The sequence below is a fragment of the Lynx rufus genome, unplaced genomic scaffold (genome assembly GCF_022079265.1).
Source record: "Lynx rufus isolate CCGP_SWC_20201006 ecotype Redwood Valley unplaced genomic scaffold, mLynRuf1.p SCAF_6, whole genome shotgun sequence".
NCBI lineage: Eukaryota > Metazoa > Chordata > Mammalia > Carnivora > Felidae > Lynx > Lynx rufus.
The window spans coordinates 145,565,312-145,575,573 of record NW_025814878.1 but is presented as its reverse complement, the minus strand read 5'-3'; positions in this window follow the sequence as shown (position 1 = coordinate 145,575,573).

Here is a 10,262-nt window from a genome sequence, read left to right as displayed (position 1 = left end):
AAAAGAAAGCTGGAGTAGCCATACTTATAACAGACAAACTATATTTTAAACTGAAAACTGTAACAAGAGATGAAGAAGGGCATTATATCATAATTATGATATCTATCCAACAAGAAGAGCTAACAATTATAAATGTTTATGTCTCCAATTGGATGGTACTCATATTTATAAATCAATTAATCACAAATAAAAGCAATTTTATTGGTAAGAATGTGGTAAATGCAGGGAACTTTAATACTCCACTTTCAACAATGGACAGATCATCTAGAGAGAAAATCAATAAATAAACAACAGCCCTGAATGATACACTGGGTCAGACTGACTTGACAGATATATTCAGAGATTTTAATCCTAAAGCAACAGAATACACATCTTCTCTAGTGCACATGGAACATTTTCCAAGTAAGACTACATACTGGGTCACAAAACATCCCTCAATAAATATAAAACAATTGAGATCACACCATGCACGTTTTCAGATCATAATGCTATGAAACTTGAAATCAACCACAGGAAAAGGTTTGGAAAACCTCCAAAGGCAAAACATCCTTAAATAATGAATGGATCAACCAAGAAACTAAAGAAGAAATCTAAAAATATGTGAAAACAAATGAAAATGAAAAGACAACAATCCAAACCCTTTGGGATGTAGGAAACGCAGTCCTAAGAGGAAAATACATTGCAATCCAGGCCTATCTCAAGAAACAAGAAAAATCCCAAATGCAAAATCTAACAGCACACCTAAAGAACTAGAAGAAGAACAGCAAGGAAACCCCAAGGCCAGTAGAAGAAGAGAAATAATATAGATCAGAACATAAATAAACAGTATAGAATCAAAACGAAAGAAAAAAGAAGGAAGGAAGGAAGGAAGGAAGGAAGGAAGGAAGGAAGGAAAGAAGGAAGGAAGGAAGGAAGGAAAGAAAGAAAAAGAAAAAGCAGTAGAACAGATCAATGAAACTAAGAGCTGGTTTTTGATAAAATAAACAAATTTATAAACCCCTAGCCAGATATCTCAGAAAGAAAAGAGAGAGGACCCAAATATATAAAATCACAAACGAGCAAAGGAGAGACTAGAAAGACCAGAGGACCAGAGAACACCACCAGAAACCCCAACTCTACAATAAACATAATGACAATAAATTCATGTCCTTCAGTACTCTAAAAATCAATGGACTAAATTCTCTAATCAAAAGACAAAGGGTAACAGAATGGATAAGAAAACAAGATCCATCTATATGCTGTTTACAAGACACCCACTTTAGACATAAAAACACTTCAGATTGAATGTAAGGGGATGGAGAACCATCTATCATGCTAATGGTCAACAAAAGAAAGCCAGAGTAGCCATACTTATATCAGACGATCTAGACTTTAAAATAAAGACAGTAACAAGAGATGAAGAAGGGCATTATATCATAATTAAGGGGTTATCTACCAAGAAGGCATAACAATTGTAAACATTATTCTCCAAATGTGAAAGAAGCCAAATATATAAATCAATTAATCACAAACATAAAGAAACTCATTGATAATAATACCATAATAGTAGGAGATTCAACACCCCACTTCCATCAAAGAATAGATCATCTAAACAGAAAATCACAAGAAAACAATTGCCTTGAATGACACAGTGGACCATGTGGACTTAACAGATATATTCAGAACATTTCATCCTAAAGCAGAATATACATTCTTCTCCACTGTACATGAAATGTTCTCCAGAATAGACCATATACTGGGACACAAATCAGCCCGAATAAGTACAAAATGATCGAGATCATACCGTGCATATTTTCAGACCACAATGCTATGACACTGAAAATCAACCAGAAGAAAAAATTTGGAAAGGAAACAAATACTTGGAGACTGAAGAAATTAAAAATATATGGAAGCCAATGAAAATGGTAACATCACAACCCAAAACCTCTGGGACGAAGCAAAGGCGGTCATAAGAGGAAAGTATATAGCAATCCAGGACTTCCTAAAGAAGGAAGATCTCAGATACACAACCTAACCTTACGCTTTAAGGAGCTGGAAAAAGAACAGAAAATAGAATGCCAAACCAGCAGAGGACAGGAAATAATAAAGATTAGAGCAGAAATAAATGCTACCAAAACCAAAAAACAAAACAAAATAGAACAGATCAATGAAACCGGAAGCTGGTTATTTGAAAGAATTAACAAAATACATAAACCACTAGGCAGTTTGATCAAAAAGAAAAAGAAAACAAACCAAATAAATAAAATCAAGAATGAAAGAGGAGAGATCACAACCAAAACAGCAGAAATGAAAACAATCATAAGAGAATATTATGAGCAATTATATGCCAATACAATAGGCAATCTTAAAGAAATGGACAAATTCCTAGAAATATATACACTACCAAAACTGAAATAGGAAGATATAGAAAATTTGAACAGACCCATAATGAATAAGGAAATAGGATTAGTAATCAAAAATCTGCCAAAAAAAAAAAAAGAGTCCAGGGCCACATGGCTTTCCAGGGGAATTCTACCAAAAATTTTAAGGAAGAGTTACCACCCATTCTCTTGAAGGTGTTCCAAAAAATAGAAATGGAAGGAAAACTTCCAAACTCTAAGAAGCCAGCATTACCTTGATTCCAAAACCAGACAGAGCCCCCACTAAGAAGGAGAACTATAGACCAATTTTCCTGATGATCATGGATGAAAAATCCTCAACAAGATATTAGCCAACAGGATCCAACAATACATTAAAAATATTATTCACCATGACCAAGAGGGATTTATACCTGGGATGCAGGGCTGGTTCAATATCCACAACACAATCAATGTGATTATCCCAACAATAAAATAAAGGACAAGAACTACATGATCCTTACAACAGATGCAGAGTAAGCATTTGACAGCATACTTTCTTGATTAAAACCCTCAAGAAAGTAGGGATAGAAGGAGCATACCTTGAGATCATAAAAGCCATATATGAATGACCCAACACTAATATCATCCTCAATGGGGAAAATCTGAAAGCTTTTCCCCTAAGGTCAGGAACCAGACAGGGATGTCCACTCTCACCACTGTTATTCAACATAGTATTGGAAATCTTCGCCTCTGTAATCAGACAACACAAAGAAATAAAAGGCATCCAAATCAGCCTGGAGGAGGTCAAACATTCACTCTTCACAGATGGCATGATAATCTATAAGGAAAACCCTAAAGATTCCACTAAAAAACTGCTAGAACTTATTCATGAATTCAACAAAGTTACACGATATAAAATCAATGCACAGAAATAATTTGCATTTATATACACCAACAATGAAGTGACAGAAAGAGAAACCAAAGAATCGATCCCATTTATAGTTGCACACACACACAAAAAAAACATAAAATACCTAGGAATAAATCTAACAAAAGAGGTGAAAAATCTATACACTGAAAACTATAGAAAGCTTATGAAAGAAATTGAAGAAGACACAAAAAAATGGAAAAAGATTCCATGCTCCTGGATAGAAAGAACAAATATTATGAAAATGTCAATACTACCCAATGCAATCTACATATTGAATGAAATCCCTATCAAAATAACACCAGCATTCTTCACAGAGCTAAAATAATCCTAAAATTTGTATGGAATCAGAAAAGCCCCTGAATAGCCAAAGCAATCTTGAAAAAGAAAATGAAAGCAGGGGGCATCACCATACCAGATTTCAAGCTATACTGTATTACAATGTTATAATAATGAAGACAGTGAATTTTCCGTTTGAAGATGGTGGTGTAAGAGGATGCTGGGTTCACCGCTTCCTGCTGATCACTTAGATTCAACCCATATCTGCCTAAATAACCCAGAAAACTGCCAGAAGACAAGCAGAACGGACTCTCCAGAACCAAGCATAGACAAAGGCCCACAGAAGAGGGTAGGATGGGTGGAGAGGCGGTGCACATTACACGGACTGGCAGGAGGGAGCCAGGGCAGTGGAGGGGCAGCCTGCCCAGCAAGGCAGAGCCCCAGAGTCTGGTTTGCAAAAGTGGAGGGACTGGACTCCGTGAGTTCTGACAGCTAGTGGAACTTAACACCTGGAATGTTAAAAGTGAACATCTCTGCTCTTGGAGAATGTGGAGCGGGAGAGGACACCGGGAGGGAGAGTTTTTGAGCCCCGAGATACAGAGCTCAGCTCAGCAGGGAACAAAGGTGCTGGCAAGTGCCATCTCCCTCTCCCATCCTCCAGCAAAATCCCAAAGGGAAACAGTTTCTGTCACCGAACTTGCTTGAACCTCGCAAATACCCAACATCGTGCTTCTGTGGATCCATTCTTCTGATGGGTCTGCCTCCCTCCTAGTGCTGCAGGGCCCTTCCCACAGGGGACCACCAATGGCAAAGGGAGCTAAGCATGCCCCTTCCAGCCCTGTGTACCTTGCTGATCTACCCTGGCTAAAACCCAGATAACATTGAAGCAGCACCACAAATCTGGCAGTGTGCAAATAGCCCAGACAGGGGCCACCCCACTCCACAGTGAGTCCTGCCCCTGGAAGAAGGGAAGATAAGGTACACACCAGTCTGACTGTGGCCCCAGTGGTGGGCTGGGGACAGTCATCAGGTCTGACTGTGGCCCTGCCCACCAACACAAGTTACTCTGGACAGTACAGGGAAAGTGCCCTGCAGTTGGGAGCCACCCCAGGGAATACCCAAAATGATGAAATGGAAGAATTCTCCTCTAAAAAAATTCCAGGAAGTAGCGACAGCTAACGAATTGATCAAAAATGATTTAAGCAATATAACGGGACAAGAATTTAGAATAATAGTCATAAAATTAATCGCTGGGCTTGAAAAATGTATAGAGGAGAGCAGAGAATCTATTGATACAGAGATCAAGGAAATAGGATATAGTCATGAGGAGCTAAAAAATGCTATAAATGAGGTGCAAAATAAAGTGGAGGCGACCACAGCTCGGATTGAACAGGCAGAGGAGAGAATAGGTGAATTAGAAGATAAAATTATGGAAAAACAGGAAGATGATAAAAAGAGAAATGAAAAATAATCCAGGAGTATGAGGGTAGAATTAGAGAATTATGTGATACAATCAAATGGAACAATATCCTTATAATAGGGATTCAAAGGAGGAAAAGAGAGAGAAAGGGGCTGAAGGTGGACTTGAACAAATCATAGTTGAGAACTTCCCTGATCTGGGGAAGGAAAAAGACATTGAAATCCAAGAGGCACAAAAAACTCCCTTCAGATGTAACTTGAATCAATCTTCTGCACGACATATCATAGTGAAACTGGCAAAATACAAGGATAAAGAGAAAATTCTGAAAGCATCTAGGGATAAACATGCTCTAACATATAAAGGGAGACCAATAAGAATAGTGATGGATCTATCTCCTGAAATTTGGCAGGCCAGAAAAAATGGCAGGAAATCTTCAATGTGATTAACAGAAAAAATATGCAGCCGAAAATCCTTTATCCAGCAAGCCTATCATTCAAAATACAAGGAGAGATAAAGGTCTTCCCAAACAAACAGGAACTGAAGGAATTCATCACCACTAAACCAGGCCTAAAAGAGATCCTAAGGGGGATTCTGTGAGTGAAATGTTTCAAGGACCACAAAGTACCAGAGACATCACTACAAGCATGAAACCTACGGACATCACAATGACTCTAAACCCATATCTTTCTATAATAACACTGAATGTAAATGGACTAAATGCACCAACCAGAAGACATAGGGTATCAGAATGGATAAAAAAATGAGACCCATCTATTTGCTATCTACAAGAGATTCATTTAAGACCTGAGGACGCCTTCAGATTGAGAGTGAGGGGATGGAGAACTATCTATCATGTTACTGGAAGTCAAAAGAAAGCTGGAGTAGCCATACTTATATCAGACAAACTAGACTTTAAATTAAAGGCTGTATCAAGAGAAAAGAAGGGCATTAGATAATCATTAGAGGGTCTATCCATCAGGAAGAGCTAACAATTATAAATGTCTATGCACTGAATACGGGAGCCCCCAAATATATAAAACAGTTAATCACAAACATAAGCAACCTTATTGATAAGAATGTGGTAATTGCAGGGGACTTTCATACTCCACTTACAACAATGGATAGATCATCTAGACACGGGATCAATACAGAAACAAGGCCCCTGAATGATACATTGGATCAGATGGACTTGACAGATATATTTAGAACTCTTCATCCCAAAGCAACAGAATATACTTTCTTCTCGAGTGCACATGGAACATTCTCCAAGATAGATCATATACTGGGCCACAAAACAGCCCTTCATAAGTATACAAGAATTGAAGTCATACCATGCATACTTTCAGACCACAATGCTATGAAGCTTGAAATCAACCACAGGAAAAAGTCTGGAAAACCTCCAAAAGCATGGAGGTTAAAGAACACCCTACTAAAGAATGAGTGGGTCAACCAGGCAATTAGAGAAGAAATCAAAAAATATATGGAAACAAACGAAAATGAAAATACAACAATCCAAACGCTTTAGGATGCAGCGAAGGCAGTCCTGAGAGGAAAATACATTGCAATCCAGGCCTATCTCAAGAAACAAGAAAAATCCCAAATACAAAATCTAACAGCACATCTAAAGGAAATAGAAGCAGAACAGCAAAGACACCCCAAACCCAGCAGAAGAAGAGAAATATTAAGGATCAGAGCAGAAATAAGCAATATAGAATCTAAAAAAACTGTAGAGCAGATCAATGAAACCAAGAGTTGGTTTTTTGAAAAAATAAACAAAATTGATAAACCTCTAGCCAGGCTTCTCAAAAAGAAAAGGAAGAGGACCCAAATAGATAAAATCATGAATGAAAATGGAATTACTACAACCAATCCCTCAGAAATACAAGCAATTATCAGGGAATACTATGAAAAATTATATACCAACAAATTGGACAACCTGGAAGAAATGGACAAATTCCTAAGCACCCACACACTTCCAAAACTCAAACAGGAAGAAACAGAAAACTTGAACAGATCCATAACCAGCAAAGAAATTCAATCAGTTATCAAAAATTTTCCAACAAATAAGAGTCCAGGACCAGATGGCTTCCCTGGGGAATTCTATCAGACATTTAAAGCAGAGATAATACTTATCCTTCTCAAGTGTTCCAAAAAATAGAAGGAAAGGAAAAGTTCCAGACTCATCCTATGAAGCCAGCATTACTTTGATTCTCAAACCAGACAGAGACCCAGCAAAAAGAGAGAACTACAGGCCAATATTCCTGATGAATATCAATGCAAAAATTCTCAACAAGATACTAGCCAATCGAATTCAACAGCATATAAAAAGAATTATTCACCATGATCAAGTGGGATTCATTCCTGGGCTACAGGGCTGGTTCAACATTTGCAAATCAATCAATGTGATACATCACATTAATAAAAGAAAAGAAAAAAACCATATGATCCTTTCAATTGTTGCAGAAAAACATGTGACAAAATTCAACAACGTTTCGTAATAAAAAACCCTCAAGAAAGTGGGGATAGAAGGAACATACTTAAACATCATAAAAGCCATTTATGAAAAACCCACAGCTAATATCATCCTCAGTGGGGAAAAACTGAGAGCTTTCTTCCTGAGATCAGGAACACGACAGGGATATCCACTCTCACTGCTGTTGTTTAACATAGTGTTGGAAATTCTGGCATCAGCAATCAGACAACAAAGGAAATCAAAGACATAAAATTGGCAAAGATGAAGTCAAGCTTTCACTTTTTGCAGATGACATATTATACATAGAAAACCCGATAGACAACATAAAGTCTACTAGAACTGATACATGAATTCAGCAAAGTCATAGGATACAAAATCAATGAACAGAAATCAGTTGCATTTTTATACATAATAATAAAGCAAGAAAAACAAATACATAAACAGACCTCATTCACAATTGCACCAAGAATCATAAAATACCTAGGAATAAACCTAACCAAAGATGTAAAAGATCTGTATGCTGAAAAATATAGAAAGCTTATGAAGGAAATTGAAGAATATGGAAAGAAATGGAAAAACATTCCATGCTCATGGATTGGAAGAATAAATATCGTCAAAATGTCAATACCACCCAAAGCTATCTACACATTCAATGCAATCCCAATCAAAATTGCACCAGCAGTCTTCTCAAATCTAGAACAAGCAATCCTAAAATTTGTATGGAACCACAAAAGACCCCAAATAGCCAAAGTAATATTGGAGAAGAAGCCCAAAGTGGGAGGCATCACAATCCCAGACTTTAGCTTCTACTACAAAGATGTAATCATCAAGACAGCATGATATTGGCACAAAAAACATAGACCAATGGAATAGAATAGAAACCCCAGAACTAGACCCACAACAGTATGGCCAAGTAATCTTTGACAAAGCAGGAAAGAATATCTAATGGAAAAAAGACAGTCTCTTTAACAAACGGTGCTGGCAGAACTAGACAGCAACATGCAGAAGAATAAAACTAGACCACTTTCTTACACCATTCACAAAAATAAACTCAAAATGGATGAAGGACCTGAATGTGAGACAGGAAACATTCAAAACCCCAGAGGAGAAAGCAGGAAAGAACCTCTCTGACCTCAGCTGCAGCAATTTTTTACTTGACTCATCTCCAAAGGCAAGGGAATTAAAAGCAAAAATGAACTATTGGGACCTCATGAAGATAAAACGCTTCTGCACTACAAAGGAAACAATCAACAAAACTAAAAGGCAACCAACGGAATGGGAAAAGATATTTGCAAATGACATATCGGGCAAAGGGCTAGTATCCAAAATCAATAAAGAAGTCACCAAACGCCATACCTGAAAAACAAAAAATCCAGTGAAGAAATGGGCAGGAAACGTGAATAGTCACTTTTCTAAAGAAGACTTCCAGATGGCCAACAGGCACATGAAAAGATGCTCAACGTCGCTCCTCATCAGGGAAATACAAATCGAAACCACACTCAGATAGTACCCCACGTCAGTCAGAGTGGCTAAAATTAACAAATCAGGAGACTATAGATGCTGGAGAGGATGTGGAGAAACGGGAACCCTCTTGCACTGTTGGTGGGAATGCAAATTGGTGCAGCCACTCTGGAAAGCAGTGTGGAGCTTTCTCAAAAAATTAAAAATAGATCTACCCTATGACCCAGCAATAGTACTGCTAGGAATTTACCTAAGGGATACAGGAGTGCTGATGCATAGGGGCACTTGTACCCCAATGTTTATAGCAGCACTTTCAACAATAGCCAAATTATGGAAAGGGCCTAAATGTCCATCAACTGATGAATGGATAAAGAAATTGTGGTTTATATACACAATGGAATACTACATGGCAATGAGAAAGAATGAAATACGGCATTTTGTAGCAACGTGGATGGAAATGGAGAGTGTGATGCTAAGTGAAATAAGCCATGCAGAGAAAGACAGATACCATATGTTTTCACTCCTGTGTGGATCCTGAGAAACTTAACAGAAGACCATAGGGGGAGGGGAAGAAAAAAAAGAGGTTAAAGAGGGAGAGAGCCAAAGCATAAGAGACTGTTAAAAACTGAGAACAAACTGAGGGTTGATTGGGGGGAGGGAGGGAGGGGAGGGTGGGCGATGGGTATTGAGGAGGGCACCTTTTGGGATGAGCACTGGGTGTTGTATGGAAACCAATTTGACAATTTCAAATTAAGAAGAAAAGATGCTCAAAATCACTTATCATCAGGGAAATGCAAATCAAAACCATGATGAGATACCACCCCACACCTGTCAGAATGGCTAAAATTAACCACTGAGGCAGCAATAAATGTTGGTGAGGATGTGGAGAAAGGGGAACCCTCTTGCACTGTTGGTGGGAATGCAAACTGGTGCAGGCACTCTGAGGAACAGTACATACATTCCTCAAAAAGTTACAAATAGAACTACACAACAATTAAGCAATTGCTCTGCCTGGTATTTACCCAAAGGATAAAAAAATACAGATTTGAAGGGGCACAGGCACCCCAGTATTTACAGCAGCATTATCAACACTAGCCAACTATGTAAACAGCCCAAGTGTCTGTCAACTAATGAATGGAGAAAGAAGTGATATCTATATATAATGGAATATTACTCAGGAATCAAAAAGAAAGAAATCTTGTTATTTGCAACGACATGGATGGAGCTAGAGAGTATAATGCTAAGTGAAATAAGCCAGTCTATGAAAGACAAATACCATATGATTTCATTCATATGTGGAATTTAAGAAACAAAAAAAAATGAATTTAAGGGGGGGAAAAAGAGAGGAAAACCAAGAAGCAG